The sequence below is a fragment of the Rosa rugosa genome, chromosome 2 (genome assembly GCF_958449725.1).
Source record: "Rosa rugosa chromosome 2, drRosRugo1.1, whole genome shotgun sequence".
NCBI lineage: Eukaryota > Viridiplantae > Streptophyta > Magnoliopsida > Rosales > Rosaceae > Rosa > Rosa rugosa.
Window position 1 is genome coordinate 20,229,806 of NC_084821.1, and position 16,986 is coordinate 20,246,791.

Sequence of the window (16,986 nt, forward strand, 5' to 3'; positions counted from 1 at the left end):
CGATTTTGAAATTTTATAAGAGCCATGCCTGATTGTCCACTACATTGACTGAGGTTTAACTATACATACAATAACTAAATGCTCGTCAGATATCATACGACTTATAATCTTTTAACCAAGGGAAATTGATCGTGTGATTAACTTCAACAGTCGAGGGCATATAGAGATGAAGATAACCAATATTGAATAATGCATGTTTGATGAAGTTATTGAAACGTGATGAATATAAGAAAATCAATATCGATAAAGAAGAAAATACAAAAGCCACTTCTACAATCACACTCGTACACAAAATCACTTTGAGTTCTATTAACATATGATGGCCGGTTTATTTCATTCCAAAGTAGCACCTCCCTTTGCCGCACTCTTTTGGTGAAGCTCTTGAGCTCTACAATTTATACCATAAACAAAAAGCCAAATTGATAAAAGCAATACATTCTAATGTTTAACCTCTATAACATGTGCTATATTGGGCCACCCCTGATCCTTCATTTTTTTTTTTCTTACTGAACCATTTGCTCAATTTAGAACACTCACTAACATGTGCTATCTTTTGCTTGTGATACATCGCCTGCAGCAAAGCCAACAATTTGGTGCAATTTCTGATTCCTAGTTGTTCGAGGAAAGTAGGGTTTTCAAATAAGTTGTGAAGTATTGTGAGATTGTGACCATCAGTGATTTGTATTGGCAGGGGCGGCCTTGGGGTGTGTGGGTGGTGCCGCAGCACAAGGGCGGCCTCTGATTTTGTGACACCTCAGCGAAACAATATATATATATATATATATTTTAGAGCTAATTCTCATTGCTACTCATCCTTACTCCTGTCGAGTTCAAAACTCAGTTGCACCTCCGTGTTTTGCCTTTGTTCCCCATTTTTTTGAATAAGTTTCCTTTTTTTTTTTTTTTTTTTTTTCCTGTTTCCATTTTTTTCACGGGTGATTCTAGTTGGACCTCCAAATTTGATATTTGGACCTCCAACTTTTTTCAATTATTAATAGACTTTGTCAAGTTATATGAAAAGACAAATAAGGGCAAAGAGATAAAAATGAGAGAAAATAAATAAATAAATAAATACTCTTCTCACCTTCCCAAATATAACATTCAATTAATTTTTTTTTCATGAATTTCCTTATATTGCCTATATAGTTTTATAATTTACCTAAAACAATTAAGTAAAAATAATAATTTTCATTTAATACAAAATTAAATTCAAAACATTCTGATTTGGAATTTCCTTAAACTAAATTTATTGAATATTATGATATAATTATTACTCAACCTTCCAACCCAAAACCCTTGAAATCCTTCTTTTAGCAAATTCAAAGGGATTCCAACATAATCAAGATTGAGAACCGGCCAACACTGTGATTAATTTTGATGGAGGAGAGACCTACTCATAAGAGAGCAATATCATATGATTTTGATTTATTTTTCTTCTTGTGGTTGAAGATTCAGATAAAAGATTGTTGTATCTCATGTTCAAGGGTGTTTTGATAAAAATAAAAAGGTCTACTTAGCCTTTCAAGTATTCTAAAAAGTAAATTAGAGGTGTACTAAATATGAGAGGTCCAAATAACAAATTTGGAGGTCTAACTAGAACCACCCTAAGGATTTTTGGAAGCAAAAAAGAAAAGAAAAGGTTGGAAGCAGAAAAGAAAAGAAAAGCAAAACCGAGTTTAATATAGACAACTACTAAACAAAACCGAGTTTAATATAGACAACCCTAAAGAATCAATTAGATTTCAATTGATTAGTAAAAAATAAAAAAGCAAAAACAGATACCTTAAACCACTAACCCAAATTCGTCTTCCTCTCCACCAGAACAAAACCAAATAACCCAGCCCCCTCTACACGAACTGAGAAATGCTCTAACCATTTTTCAAACTATAATCCACCGATCACAAAACTGTTTGCATGAAAAGCAGGATCATAATCAGGGAAGATGATAAGCAAAAAAGACGGAACCAAATCCAAATTCACAAATCAAAGGCAGGCAATCGAAAACAAACGCAGAACAAAGAACCCACTCTCTCAATCTTGGTTACACGACTGTAGAGATAGAAGAATTCAACGACCGAGCAGATGATGACTGCAAAAGTAGAAGACACGGAAGAATCAGTAGTGGCACAATCGGGATCAACGATTTGGGTATTTGGGTGTTTTCCTTTGTCTCAGAGTTGCTGTCTCTATCTCTCTCTCGATCAGTCTCTCGAAGCCTCCATCGCCCTTATTCGTAAAACAATGGCAAGACTGTAGTTGAGGCAAGTAGCGAGGGCAAAACCGTCACTTCATTTCGGCTCAAGATGAACAGTGTACAGTACCAACCGAGCTTTAGTATATTACTAGAAAATTCTCCCGCACGATGCTGCGGGTTTAATTTTTTTTTTTCACCCCTCAAATCTTGATCTACATAATATAATACAATTATAATTTTGCATATTACAAAACTTGGTATTTCAATCGTAAAGAGAATGATTCAGCTAACACCTGGTATTTTAAGCAAGCTGGTATCAGGAAAGAATGCCTATCAAAGTATGACATAAAGAAGAAGGTTCTGAACACAGAGAAGAAGAGAGTGGCTTTACGAAGGAACTATTCTTAAATTAAATGTCTTAAATGATAGTAGCTTATCCGAGTCTGCAATACCGTAAAGCATGAAAGATTTATCCCCCTCCCTAATGGTCGAGAAAGTAAAGCCCCCCTTCTCCGACAAATTCGTTTAAGTCCGAAAGGCTTGTTTTTGTCCGGCATCCCTTCCTTTCTGCAATGGGGGTTTAGCACTGATCTAATTCATTGGCAGAGTTTCATATATTATTGAGTATATGTTTGCCCACTGATTGTTTAGTAAACTATCTAATCAGCACCCTAAATAGATCCAAGTTAATAAATAATAAAAATAAAAAATAAAAAACCCAACAAAAACAAATGACAAAATTCCAATTGTAACCAAAACATATGTATGTTTCACAAAACGCACCTAGACCATCAATTAAATAACACACAAAGACAACAAAACAAAGCTTCTAGACGACCAAATTTCTTCTCTGTCTATATTAATTTTCTCTTGCTTTAAAGGTTGAACGAAACGTTAATACTAAGAAACAAAATCAAAGCCTAAAACTTCATTCCAGGAGTATGGAATCTAGCCAATCTGATCCCTCCTCAAGCGATATCAAACAATCCAAATTTAGTTGCAGCACCGATATTAGACAAAAGCAAAAGACAGAATTCCTCCTCTTCTTTTTTCTAAATTACCTTCTATCAACTGCCTTCGCACCCAACAGCTTGACCGACACACTTGTTCGAGTAAGATCAATATTACCTTCAACCTCTCCCAATCAATCACTAAAATCCCAAACTTAGAAAACCTCCTTCCACTTTCTGCAACCGGAAAAACAGACAATCAATAATTAACAACCAATCATTCGAACACCGAATAAAAAGATAAAGCAGAAAATTGAAGAATTAGAACACTGATCTGAAAATTGAATTCAAAAAAAGCAAGATTGATAAACGCCCATCACCATTCAGAACCCAACAACAGAGATGAGAGATAAAAAAAAAAAAATAATAATAATAAAATTCCAGACCTGCAACTATTGCAGACGCAGATACCTCTCTCTCTCTCTCTCTCTCTCTCTACACCTCTTCTGCAATAAATCCAGATTGATGCTGCGAAACAGTGAATGTCAATCTTGATGGTCTTCCCGAAGACTCAAAGAATTAGGGATTTTGCTTATATATTGTGGGGAAATGGCAGCATGGTAATTCAGAGAAAATCGAGGGCAATACCGTCATTGCACACCCTTAGGAACAGTTGAATGAACAGTCAAGGGATTCGGCTTTAGAATATAGTATAATTACTAGCAATAGTGCCCGCGCTTTGCTGCGGGGTTTGCTGTTGCTAATAATTTACAATAATGACAGAATGATAAAATGAGCCAAAATTTCATCCGTCTAAAATTGTTTGGTTTACATTATTGCAGTTTACAATAACATCCTATGAAACCATTCTATGAGAACATCAAGTATTGCCCATCATTAATTGTAGCAGTTGCCCATCATTGTGCACATAGAAAACCAAGGCCTGCGTTGTTAACTAAATTGACAATACCATCTGTAACTGCAGCATACAACTTGGCAATTTTACCTGCAACCTGATGGAGGAACATCATAAGGAATATTGGATGGAATGGTATCAGATTAGACCTACTTACAATTGAGCTTTTGAGAGTTTGTACCATTGAAATAGCATATTGAATCAGGCTAGGGACTATATGTAACAGTTGTGGCTGCAAAATGACACATCTTCATTGTTTCAGTAATAATAGAATAGGTGTTGGTTGTGGTCAGTGGTCTTTATATACATAACAGAAGAACCATATATATTAGTAAAATAGATAAAAGGGTAAGGTCATCAAAAATTTGGTGGAATAATACCTCCCTTTCATGGAAGATAGACTGAAAATAAAGGAAGAATAAAAATAAAATAAACTGAACAAAACAAAAACAATAAAACAAAGGAATGAACATTGGATCAGCCACCTGGCAATCAAGAAGGCGAGAAAGAAGCTGTTGCAAAGCAGGTAGATGCCTTAGTAAGTCTGGGGTTTCAAGTTCCTTGGTTCTCTGTAGAGATTGTATTGAACATGTGAGATCCTTTATTCTAAATGCCATCATGTTACACTGGTAATACAATATGAAAAATGTGTAAATTAGCAGAGTAAACGACTGTACTATATTAAAGAATATGGTACATTTCTATTCCTTTTTGCATTGATAATTAAACATAATATAAAAGTTTAAAGAAAAAGCTAGAGGGGTGGTATTTCCGTTAAATGATATGGAAAGAACAGTGTACATACAAAAAGCTTGCACATAAGTTCCAATTCAAACTGCATACCAAGTGATCTTTCTGAACATCGTACTTCAGGACACGAAAACAGTCCAGTCATTCTTCGAGATATGATGCATATAAATGAATGCAGGTACAATAGTCCATGCTTCGTCTGAAAGAATCTTCATGGCCATTTATTATTCTTACTGAAAAGAAAATGAGATATGTTCAGAATATGACCTCTAGTCCAGCTATACTTAGCATCACAAAATGTACCATCAACTTCCCTCAAAGTGTGGTGTATAACCATCACGGTTTTCAGTGCTACCTAGGCATACACTGTAAGATCTGAGATTGTTTATGTGTATGTACTAAACGAATAAGGGTACAGTTTATTATAAAGAAGAATCATAAGGGTATAGATTGTATGAAACCATTCTACGACAATCTAAATCAAAATTCCATTTGATCATAGGCTTTGGTTTGCAGGGAAGCTTCTAGTATTTTATTATTTAAAAGATCACCATAGTCCACAGTCTGGAAGTTGACATTATTGTAAAACTGAAGAGCTGAATTAAGTTCCAAACTATTGTAAGAAACATACAGAGAAGTCATCCAAAAGAACAATAGAATTCATTATATGCTACTAAAAGATGATAAGCGAACAATATTTCCTATTATACTGACCAGATGAAGAAGCAGAAGAGTTTTTCTATTTACAATGATACAAATGAAATTAAGACTCAAAGAAGTAGTATTTCACCTCTTTCGTAAACTTCGTTCAAAAAGATGGGTTGGTTCTGAAATCTTGGATCTCTTTCTTCTACATTTGCATGAAAACTCCAAATCGAACTGAGGGGCTTCAGTTGAACAGAGATGAAGGCCACTGCATATATAGTAGCTTTAAGTATCATTTACAATCAGCAATCTTCATGCATTTGGTGCCATAATCCTTAGAATGTTACTAATCATTCGGTTTTAGTAGAAACTATGAAGAAGTACCGAAATTAAAGTAAACAACTTTCATTGTACACAATTTAGAATAGGGTAAAGTGATTGCTTACCCTCAAGACCCAGATTAATCAATTTCACATAGACCCTAGGCTGCAACAGTTTGCTGACAATTCTGTCTGGCTCACCCAGGTCTCATCCTTCCTGTAACAAAAAGCAAATTCATGAATAACTCAGAAGCTCAAATGAGAGCATTCCAGTAATGATCTGAAACCTAAATGTAATGTACTTTAGGTTATTAATGCTTATGTAATTTACCACTCTCCTGCCCAAGTTTTCTGAAATGTAATATACATAAGTTCTGTCTTGCTGCTGATTGTAAAGAATGGATTTTTAGCTACCAGAGAGCAATAAGAAGGGAAAACAAAGGAATCAACTTATATCTATTGAAAGAAGCATGATCTTTTTGTACTATCCAAAATGTTGCAAACCAAATCATTCAATTTGATAATATTATGAAGTAGCTAATCCATCACTAACTTATGAAATATATAAAACCTCTAAACATATATGAAAGGCAACAGAGTCACGCGGAAACTGTCTGTACCTTGTAGACATATATGAACCACCCTCTCCAACTTGTAGACAAATTAGGAGCATTGATGTTAAAACTGTCTGTAGCTGGAATTACATTTAATAGTCTACAAACTGATCTTTTAATGTTGTCTATAATCCCTAAACAAAAACAGAACAAAGAATAAATTAGATTCGTCTCCCAAGGTTTAGCGAAAGAACTAAAGTAAAAAATAACAGTGATTCAACATCTATATACATGTGTGGCTGTGTGTGTGTGTGTGTCTGTATATTAACAGTTTAAGAAGATTACCAATTGATTTGAGTACTCTCCTTTTTAGATAATACATGATTGTTCTCAGTAGGATAATAATCATAGGAATTGTGATCAGAGCAATCACCAATAACCCTTTCTTCTTATCAAAATTAAACATGTCAAATACCTAGAAGCTACTATCAACCTACCTGGTGCCCTTACGACCTTGTTCATTACCATCTTTTGCAGGAGAGCAGGTGGGTCGAGTTGCAGTTGTTATGTTTGCTGATAGAGACTTGACCAGTGTGCCACAGTATACCGTATTTACTGAGAATATCAGTAGAAGAAGCAAATGCGAACAAAGTCAGTTCATGGTTTTTTTGTAAGAACTAAATGCATTGTTTGGTTCAACCAATAGCTTTCAGTACAGTTTTCATTGAGAATAATTCATTAAGAAAACAATAAGTGGAGAGAGTGTTCTAAAAGGATAAGAAAGATGGTTGTGAAATGAGCTAAGCACATAAGGGTAACAGCGTATGAATAATTGGTGTTTTATTTGCCTTGTTTTTAAGTGTGGCCGATAATGCCTCCACCAATTTCATAGTATGTTGCATCAGAAAAAGCTACATCTAAAGCAAGCTTCTCTAACTCCTCCCCTGTATTCACATAAATTTCTCAATCTAAGTACCTTTTATCTACTCAACTATTGATTAAACCAAGCCTAAATGGTTCGAACAAAGAAAGCTTCGACAAACAGAAACAATTTTAGATGCATATGCCAAAATTTCTGGTAAAAGCATGATGCTAGGAGCAAAGCAAGGAAAACGCACCTGTCAAAATTTTCCTGATTGATCTCCTCAAGTCTTTATGATCATGTTTAACCCACCTAATTAAATATACAATTGCAAAACATAGTTAATTATCAACATTGATATGATTTATATAGAGTACTTTACGGGTACATATTCAAAATCCTGAATTAGGTTCCAAACATAGTGGTTGATCCACCATTAAATTTACCAGCGTTCACTCAACATTGATATGATTTATATAGAATAAGCATGCTCTTTCAAAAAATCCAGACCAATTAGCTGTCAAGGATAAAGTCGCGATCTTTAACTTCAAATATGTTGTACAGATTAAACTCTAGAAAAATAATTGTATAGCACATCTTGCCATTGACTTCAACTTTCTCAGACAACAGAAACGCTATATTCAGATAACAGCTTTATAGTATAGCAGATGGATAACTTGAAGCAAAAAAAGCGAAAGACAACGGTTGATGATGCTAACCCGATTTTTGTAAAAGCTGATGTTGATTGCAGATCTGAAACAGTGCAGCAACTGCCGTCGGTTTCTTCACCTTCCCGAAGAAGCTACTGAGTCAATGGCACGCTTTATAGAATTAGAGTAGATGGTACAAGTGTAAATAGCCAGAGAACTTGGATGAGTCTAGAATCCGACAAAAGCAGATATTTTTAGCATGATCTGGAAACTGAGGCCATATTTTTCTTGGAAAGTGAAATTTGTTTCAGAGCGTATAGCTTTTGTACCAACATTCAAACTCTGATTCAAAATCTGACAGAGATTGAGAGCTTGAATCATATATGGCATTGTCTTGAAGGGATTTTTTTTTTTTTTTTCCTCTCTTTGTGTTGACTTTTCTTTTGACTAAATGTTATACACATTATTATAAAACTATAAATAAAAGATTGAAGTAACACTTTATGTTGTCACATAGTCTATGTCACATGATGTATACAAAAACTTAGTCTAGGGCCCAAGTTTCAAATGAAGCAAGATTTTCATCCTTATATATATGTACTTCAGTTAAAATATATGAAATTTTGAGATAGTGTGTAAGCATTGTGCCTTTTCAAATGAAGCAATTCAAACCAAATTGATCAGGGGCATTGTTCAGATAATTTTGAAATTGAAATTAAATATCAACAGGATTGCAAGCGGATTTGGGTACATAAGCATTCTTTTTTGGTGCATATTATTTAATAATATTTGATAATAAGAAAAAGAAATGTTATAATAAAGTGTACAAAGTATGTGTCTTTTGTATTTCAAATAGAAAAGTATAGTAATCAAAATTTTCATAATTGTACCAATATGTGATGTAATATGTGTTTAAATTTATATATTTTGTAACACGTCCTTGTAAACAATATTTTTAGTATATTTGTTTGGTATGTCATTGCTATTGTTTATCAAAAATTTTAAACCGTTTATTGATGTAACTCTTGAAAGTGCAACATATAATTGTCCGTGAGTAAAAACAGGTTCAGGCAAATATATACCAACTTGATTTAATGATTGACCTTGGCTTTTATTGATTGTCATTGCGTAACATGGTCTAACTGGAAATTGACGTCTTTTAAGAATAAATGGCCATTTATTTTCAGTTGCGGTAAGAATAATTCTTGGTATAAAAAATTTTCTACCTATATTATTTCCTGTTAATATTTTAGCCTCTATTAATCGATCAAATAAATTTGTAATTATTAATCTTGTGCCATTACAGAGACCATATATTTGATTTAAGTTTCTTAATAACATGATTGGCATTCCAATTTTTAATGTCAGTTTATGCGATGGTAATCCAGTAAATTCGAGTTTATTTAAAAATTCGATTGGATATAAAATATCAATATTTTGATTAGTTTTAGAATTTGATGAAATAGTGTCTGAACTAAAATAAGTAGTTGTATTTCCAGGCAATAAATTTATTGCGTAATCATTTATATCACGAACTGTAGCATTTCGTGGTGTTACTATCGCACGCACTTTTAAATATTCGAATTTGTTGTAATTGGTATTGAAATTTGAATATGTTGCAAGAAATATCGCTTCTATTGGATTTATATAACTATTAATGAGTATATCATATGGAATTTCAACCCAAGATGTATCTCTATCATTTTCATAATTAACCGAATGTATTTTACCTTCTCCGATTTCTAACAACCAATTTGCAAAAGTTGAAATATTTTCTTTCTCTTGATTAGTTAAATTTTTTTTCAATAGTCTCATATTTTCTGTTAAATGAAATATTTTAAATGATTGCCAGAGATATGAATGGTTTAATGAAGCTTCAATTATTTGCTCTTTAGTTCCTCCTGCAATTACAGGTAAAATTTGTCTAAAATCTCCACCCAATAAAATAGGTTTACCACCAAATGGTTTATCAATTTGTGTGTTATTTGAATTCGATAGAATATCACGTAGAGATTTATCTAATGATTCAAAACAATATTTGTGTCACATTGGAGCTTCATCCCAAATAATTAATTCTGTTCTCTCAATTAGTTTTGCAAGCTGAGTACCTTTTTTTATTGGACATATTGATAAATTATTTACTGTAAGAGGTATCTTAAATCTAGAATGAGCAGTTCTGCCATTTGGAAGTAATATCGAAGCAATTCCAGATGACTTCAATTGCTTTAATGACTTCATCATAAACAATTCTTTGACATGTATTTAATTGGGTCACAAAATTTGCATGTTGACGTTTTAATTCAAGGCAATTATAATCCAGCTCTTCTCGTAATAATTTATTGTTTAACTGTAACATTTTATTTATATCAAGCATTGGTAATTGATGATCTTTTAAAGAGCTTGATGACAAATTGAATATTTGTTCTAACTCAAATAACAATTCATTTTTTAATTCCAACTCAGGTAAGTTTAGATTTGGGTTTCCAATTTCATTTCTAGCTTTATATAAAATATCATCACACATATTTACCCAATGTGATTCTAATAACTTTAGAGGGTCCGCAACATTGCAAAATAGAATTATTGTAACAAATAGTTGGCGTATTTCAAAAGCTGTTCCAACATGTGAACAATTTGCTAATGCTTCAATCCATTCTTTATCATCACCCAATAAACCTAGAGATCGACATGCTTCTTGATAAGAAGAGTGCACAATACCATTAACTGTTTTTATTGAATCAAAATTGCGACAACCTTTTTGAACATTTAATAACATTCTCATAAAATATAATTCACCTGCTACAGGATATATATGTCTTAATCGACCAATTGTATGGTATTGTTTTCTTGGTGCCCAATATTTTTTATCATCATGCCAGACAAATTTAGTTGGAAATTCTACATACGTTAATTGATGTGCCTCTGGATAACTTTGATTTGCTCTAAACCATCCGGTAAGCATAGTATCTTCTGTACTTTTATATTTAATTATAGATTCAAGAGATTCAGATTCATTAAAAACTATATTTTGTTCTGAAGGCATATGAATTTGTAAATGTTGAACAGCAGGATGTCGTTGATGAATTGGATATTCAAATAATCTCCATACAGATTCATGAGGAGTTAAATAACGACAATTAAGATAAGTTTGAATTTCATCATTCAAATCTTCATGCAGTAAAACTCGAGCTCGATCTGGTCCTTTATTAATATATTTAAATAAATATTTAATTAACATAGATTGAGAACATGACTCAACATTAATGTGAGCTTTATATTTTAATAATAAATGTGAATTATAAGGTACAACAAAATTATTACCAATATGAATACCATTTTTTTTCACAAATTTTGTTTGATCATCACGACGTCTATAAATTGGAGCTGAATTTGCCTCAAATATAGTATTTGCATTATATGATTTTGGGAAAAATTTAGAACATTTTCCATCTCGCATGCAAGGAGATTTCGAATTTATTTGTCCGCAAGGTCCATGAATCATAAATTGACTAACGATTTCAAAAAGTTCTGGGTTAATATTTTTGTCTGGTAATTCTGCTGAAATAATAGAATCTATATCAGCTGCTGTATAACATTTGTATTCTTTTTTCAACCAAAATAACATATGAGCATGAGGAAGTCCTCTTTTTTGAAATTCTATTGTACAAACATCTGCTTCAACTTGTCCAAAAGGTTCTCCAGATTTGATATAAGCAATCATATTTTGTAATTTTATTCTAAAAATTCTAGAAATTATATCAGGTCTATATTCGGCCTTACATTTACTATTTCTTTCAAAATATCTTGATATTTCTATCCACTTAACATTGCAAGTAAAGGTTATAAATAAATCAGGATTACCATATTGTCTACAAATTGCCATAGCATCTTGATAATTATTAATCATATCTCTAGGACTTCCAGTGTGAGAGCTTGGTAAAATAATTTTTTGTCCCAAATTATGACCTTTATCAATTCCAGCTGAAGCTGCAGCATTAAGATCTTTATAAATTTCACTTCTAAGATTTTTTTGATTTTTTCTGATCCAATCTAAACGACTTTCTTCAACTGCTGCATATGAATCAACTAAATATTGCTGGAACAATCGTCCACCTTGTAATAAAGTATTTGATTCATAATTTCTATCTTGTATTTGATATGCAACATAACTCCGCATTGACATTTTTTCTCTTTTTTGTTCACGATTTGGTCCAATTCGTTCCATTCGTAAATCTAGTTTATATCCATCTTCACCATATGGAAAAAGAATCGGATATTGTAATGACATATATTTTGGATGTATTTTAGAAACTCGTTGTAAGCATCCATTATTTGATTCGATAATTATGTCTTTATTTGAATTATATTGTCCAATGTCGCCAACAATTAAACCACCAATTTCTTCACTTGTTGGTTTTTCATACTGTTTACCATCAGTAGATTCTCAATTAAGTATACTCATATTAAATGAAGGTAATAAAGGATTTTCAAATTTATCTCTATGCGATATCCTTTTGTTAATTCATTGATTTCATCAAACATTTTAATGAGTCCCTCAACAATATCTGATTTGATATTTTGATTAACAGATCAATAGCATTGATACGATTTGAAATTTCATTTTTTGTATCATATACATATAACTGAGCATATTTAGGAGATTGACCTTCAGAATGTAACATGGTACCTAGTAAATGATGGACTTGACCACTAATTTTAAATATATAAGGACCAGATCCAGTATTTATTTTATGATCAATTGCTGCTCCCATTGATGTAAAACAAAACATTGAGTTATATACTCTAATATTTTCTTTAAAAAGTTTGTCATCTAATAATGTTTGAAGAAAATTGGGAGTTGGTCTGAACTTTGGAAGTTTGACTTGTCCTTTTTTACAACAATTTGTATATATAATTTCTGCATTTGTAGATGATTGTTTCATAGCTTCTTCAAACCAGAAATACGCATCGCAATAAGAACATTTATAAATATTGTCTCCAGAATCTTCATATTCCGTAGTCAATCCTGAAATCACAATTTTTTCCTTTATCAAACAATTGGTATAATTGATAATTGTTAAAAAGCAATAGATAATATTCAAAAGAAATAACCTTGTCTGATTCTTTGATAGAATGCTTCACCAATTGAATGTGAATATCCACCTGTCATTCAAAATGAGCCACATTATTCATTAATAGGAAAATGACATTATCATTATACAAAAATAATCAAAAGTCATATCCTATCAACATGCAATCAACAGCCAGAACATGAAATCTATTGTTAATCTCAGCTGCAGTACAGGTAATAATCATAACCAGCCAGTTTGCAAATATTTTCAGATCAAAACTGACCAAACTATTGTTAAAATTAAGTTTGCATAAAATTTACCTTCTGTAATCGGAACTTCAGCAGTTTGAGGGTGACACACTATAACCAAAATTTAAACAATATTACTTGGCTCATATTTGTAAATAAACAACAATTTCTGGTAATATTATGTATATCTATAAAATTTTATAGTCCATAAATACCTACCTGTTTTCCATCTTTTTGATCTAATGTGTCGAATTTTTTCTTCACCATGAGAGCTCTCAGGATCATACTGCTGTAACAGTCTCCTTGTTCCTCTCATTATAGTTTTTGGTGCCATCACTGGATCGAAACATGTAATTCAGTTAAGACTTTAGATGGTTATCTTTAATTTAAGATATGAGTACACAAACTGACAATAACCCAATAGTTAACTCTCTGTATAACCTAACAGAAAAGTCCCTTTATTTCTAGGCAACTAATATACTAGAAAAGTCCCTCTCTCTCTCTGAGAAACCCTAGGCGGCCTCTCCGTTTTGCAATTCGTTCTCATCCGGCGGCGCCCGGACGTCCGGCCTGGCCTCCGGCCTCGTCGTCGCCTTGGGGTTTGCTGCCGGACGGGAGACCTACTGCCCAGGGGATTTTGTCTAAGGATTTCTCTCCGGTTCATTCGATGTTTTGGCTGGGATGGTGGTGAGGTGATGGTCGTGCGGCATAGCTCGGCTTTCTGCTCCCCGCTGATGGCTTCTTTGATCGACGGCGCCATGAGGCTTGCTCGAAGGCGATGGGGATTGCGAGGCCTGGCTCGGGGATGACATTCCGTGGTGATGCATGTTGCGGCTTCGACATGGTGGAGCGGTGCAGATCATGGCGACGCGGAGATCACGGCGACGCGGCGACGTGTTCGGACAGAGCGTGGCCGGACCATGATGCACGACGGGTCTGGGAGGAGCCGGTGGACTGATCCAAACCAAGAGGATGGGCCTGAGTGATCTCTTTGGTGACCCTATTGGGCTCAAGTTTTGGGCTAGGGTTTTGGCCTTAGTGCATTATCTAGGATAGTATTTATTACTTTCAATAAGTCCCTATTTTCAGGGATAGTCTAGGTACTTTTGTGCACTTAGGTTTGGCATTTGGTCTGGTCTAGTCGACTTAATTCTCAGTGGATCTAGGTGTACACCAATTGAGGTCTCTAGGCAGCTAGGTTTATTGGTTAAAGAGTTATGTTGGAAGGGCCGGATCTTTCTAGCGCCTCCGGCGTAGTACCAAAGGGGGATTCCCGCTATGTCTACGTATTGATTGTACAATGAGTGGGTCTATGTTTCTATGTACCATTGTGGGTACTACCACTATCTTCTTGTCTGTAAATGGCAGCGGAAGGGTATGTAATGGCCTATTCTGGCTTTTGATGAATATATATTCGCCTACTGGCTCCATTATCAAAAAAAAAAAAAACAGTACAATAATTTTAATTTTTATACAAATCAACAATAAACTAAATATTACTAACAATAATATCAACTTCAGATAAACCAAAGTTTATTTACAAAGAGACCAACACTTGCAATTATATAAACAAACTTATTCAGTAATAATCAACATCAGTCTCTAAATTTCATTAGCAACATCATTTAAATATTCATACCTGAATTCAAAATACTTGCAGATTTTGATAGCTCACTGTTCCTGATATCTGCAGAAGGAAAAAAAAAAACCCGCTCATCACAACTACATACGCTTTCTTTGTATCAAAGCCCTAATTATTTGTAAAATCAGACCCTATTATTTTCTAAATAGAAAAATGAAGTTGAAAAGGTGTTAAGAGTTTCTGTTCTCACATAATGTACTTCTGTTTTCCAGAGATTTACATGCTTCTAGTATTCTACCCAGATATACTATATACTATTCTCTGTAAATAGTTAACCACAGTACTAAATTTGCTATTTGTTTACTAACAGAAACAAAAAATACCAATAGACTCCCTCACATGGACTTAATTCTTAGGTTGAGGTCTCTGATGGGGCACCGAAGCTTACCAACGGTTTCACTGCGCTTCTCCGCGACTTACTACCGGGAACACAAAATTAGCAGATGAGTGGGAAATTTGACCACTTTCTTTGTCTTGGTTGTGGTTGATTTTTGGTGCTGACAAAACTAATCCATTGGTTTTTATAATTTGAAAGAATTTGTAGAGATGTTTCCAATGCTGATCAATATTTTCTGAAAAGATTAAAACATCATCTATGTAAACAATTGAAAATTTTGAATAAGGATTGTGGCTTTGCGGGAGTCATTGCATATGATTTTTTTGATGTTGGATGGGTTTTTTCACTCATCTTCCCTGTAAAAATTCTCTTGTGAGAAAATCTGGAAGGGAATTGCTGTCTCCTTTGATGAATGCAATGTCAAAATCAAAGATTGAAAGTATTGCTTGCCATCTTGCCAAAATCTGTTTTGAAGCAAGGTTTTGAACATCTTTTTCTAAAACTGACTTTGCTGCTTTGCAATCAATGCGAAGTAAAAACCTTTTGTTTAAAAGATCATCTTGAAACTTTGTGATACATAGCACTATAGCTAAAATTTCTTTTTTGATAATACATTAATATATTGCAAGAAAAAAAATTCAAGATCTCTTAGACAAAAGGTTGATAAGACCTAGCAAATCTCCATGGAGTTGTTCAGCTTTTTATGTTCAGAAGGCTTTGAATATTCTGGATACAATCATGATCAAAAGATTCTGAGAGTTGGAGGAGGGACTCTTTCTTTGAATTGAGATAAACAATTTATTTAATCACAATAAAGCTTTTTGAGTAAACAATTGAATCATTTGATGGTCAGAACCAACTTCAATGGTTTGTTCTTGTGTTTTAATTGAATATAAAGTTTTGAAGTCAAAGGTTCCTATTTTGTATATTTCATTGTAGCTTTTCTTGGGTAATTTCCAGTTTCCTACAATTTCAATTAAGCTATGAGAAGACCACTCCTCACAGTTCAGCATAGTATCTGAAATACTACTCGATTCAGAAGTCATCGGGATTTTGTTGAAGTTGATGTTCAATTCTTTTAATTTTTAGATCTTCTTTAAGATGGTTTATGTGATTTTGTTTATTTTGAATTAAATTGACTTTTTTGGTAATTGCAGCATTTTGAATTAGGTTTAGGTTTCTAGTTTTGGCTTTTTCAATAAAAGGAAAACGAATTGTTTGACCTAAAATTGTTGTTTCTAGACGTTCATCAGTTGTTAAAAATGGATGGATTAAACTGATAAAAGGGGTTCCTAGAATCAATTCAGTGTCTAAATTGTTGACAACTGTGAGAAATGTTTGCAATAAACCAATGTTGAGAAGCTGTCATAATACATTTCTCAACATTGCACTATTCATAATTGAGATTCCCCAAACTTTCCCTACCTTAAATTTAGCTTAGTAATGTTAAGACTTTGCTTTCAAGTCTCTCTCTAACAAACTTGCATCTGATATTTCCAAAGTCTTTGTCTCTCTCTTTCTTTATTATTTTTAGTTATGTTTCTGTCTTATATGTTCTTACTTCAGGTACGTCAAACCTCTTTTATATTAGAAAATCTAATCATTAACACCTATAGGTAGACTAGCTACCTCGTAATATTATAGCTTAGCTTAGTCAATTGACATTGGGTTCTAACTCTCTTTTTGAACTCTTTTATGTTAACTCTCTAAAAACTTCTTTTCAGGTATCTGAAAAACTTGGTTACATTGTTACATTTGATGGCTTTTTATAGCCATTTACAATACTGTAGTAAAAATACAGCTGGAAAGTAAATTGATTTTTCTTGGACTTGAGGAGATTCGACAG

General features: G+C 33.3%; 2 long non-coding RNA genes across 10 annotated transcripts; both read right to left on the bottom strand.

Moving 5' to 3' along the window:
* Positions 1-220: 220 nt before the first annotated feature.
* LOC133732001 (uncharacterized) lies at positions 221-8,179 on the bottom strand. 9 transcript variants are annotated; one of them, XR_009856884.1, is made up of 13 exons: positions 7,911-8,176; positions 7,448-7,503; positions 6,827-6,944; positions 6,396-6,523; positions 5,902-5,992; positions 5,601-5,723; positions 4,904-5,043; positions 4,546-4,629; positions 4,242-4,292; positions 3,591-4,157; positions 2,028-3,381; positions 1,783-1,906; positions 221-388 (listed from the first exon to the last, which is right to left on the bottom strand). It is a non-coding gene; the product is annotated as an uncharacterized LOC133732001 (long non-coding RNA). The 9 variants fall into 9 exon arrangements; XR_009856889.1 differs by having other exon boundaries at positions 221-1,906; positions 4,904-5,165; positions 7,911-8,179; XR_009856885.1 differs by having other exon boundaries at positions 221-1,906; positions 4,546-4,686; positions 7,911-8,178.
* A 4,439-nt stretch (positions 8,180-12,618) lies between these two features.
* Positions 12,619-15,138, bottom strand: LOC133733678 (uncharacterized). Its single transcript, XR_009857833.1, has 4 exons — positions 14,801-15,138; positions 13,234-13,497; positions 12,954-13,004; positions 12,619-12,867 (listed from the first exon to the last, which is right to left on the bottom strand). It is a non-coding gene; the product is annotated as an uncharacterized LOC133733678 (long non-coding RNA).
* Positions 15,139-16,986: the final 1,848 nt, after the last annotated feature.